Source organism: Bos indicus, chromosome 22 (assembly GCF_029378745.1).
Source record: "Bos indicus isolate NIAB-ARS_2022 breed Sahiwal x Tharparkar chromosome 22, NIAB-ARS_B.indTharparkar_mat_pri_1.0, whole genome shotgun sequence".
Classification (NCBI taxonomy): Eukaryota; Metazoa; Chordata; class Mammalia; order Artiodactyla; family Bovidae; genus Bos; species Bos indicus.
In genome coordinates, this window is record NC_091781.1 from 53,254,264 (window position 1) to 53,254,960 (window position 697).

The window sequence follows — 697 nt, forward strand, 5'->3', positions numbered from 1 at the left end:
TTTACATATGCCTGATTGTTGCTGAAGCTTATATTCCTTGAGCCATTCCAGACTTGGATTCAAAGGGCAGCTTCTGTCCAGTAACAGGTAATGTTTTCTGATAGACGTGCGGCTCTTCACCAGGTGACCTGGTGTATTTTGGTGTAGCTACTGCTCCCACCAGCCTGGGAAGTATTCACAGCACAGGAGACTCAGAGAGCTTACTGACTGACCCTTGAATTGTCCAGGCAGTTATTACTGCAACTGGGATGAGAATCAAGGTGTGCTGACCCCTCACCAAGGCTCTTCCTACTCTACTGTGTTATACCCGAAGCCGATCAATAAGAGATGGCCTATCCCCCAAAGCACAGGGTTCATATGTTTGTGAGAGAGCTTGGGGTTTTGTTTTTCTTTTGTTTCTTAAATCAGCTTCACTGAGGTATCATTTACATGCAATAAAATGCTAAATGGGTGTTAAGTGGGTGTCTCCACTAGTACACACCAGTAGACAACCACCACCAACGGAGATATGAAACGTTCCTGACACTCCCAGAACCTTCCCAGATAATCACCCACCCTGCTGCTGCTGCTAAGTCGCTTCAGTCGTGTCCGACTCTGTGCGACCCCATAGACTGCAGCCCCCCAGGCTCCCCCGTCCCTGGGACTCTCCAGGCAAGAACACTGGAGTGGGTTGCCATTTCCTTCTCCCATGCATGAA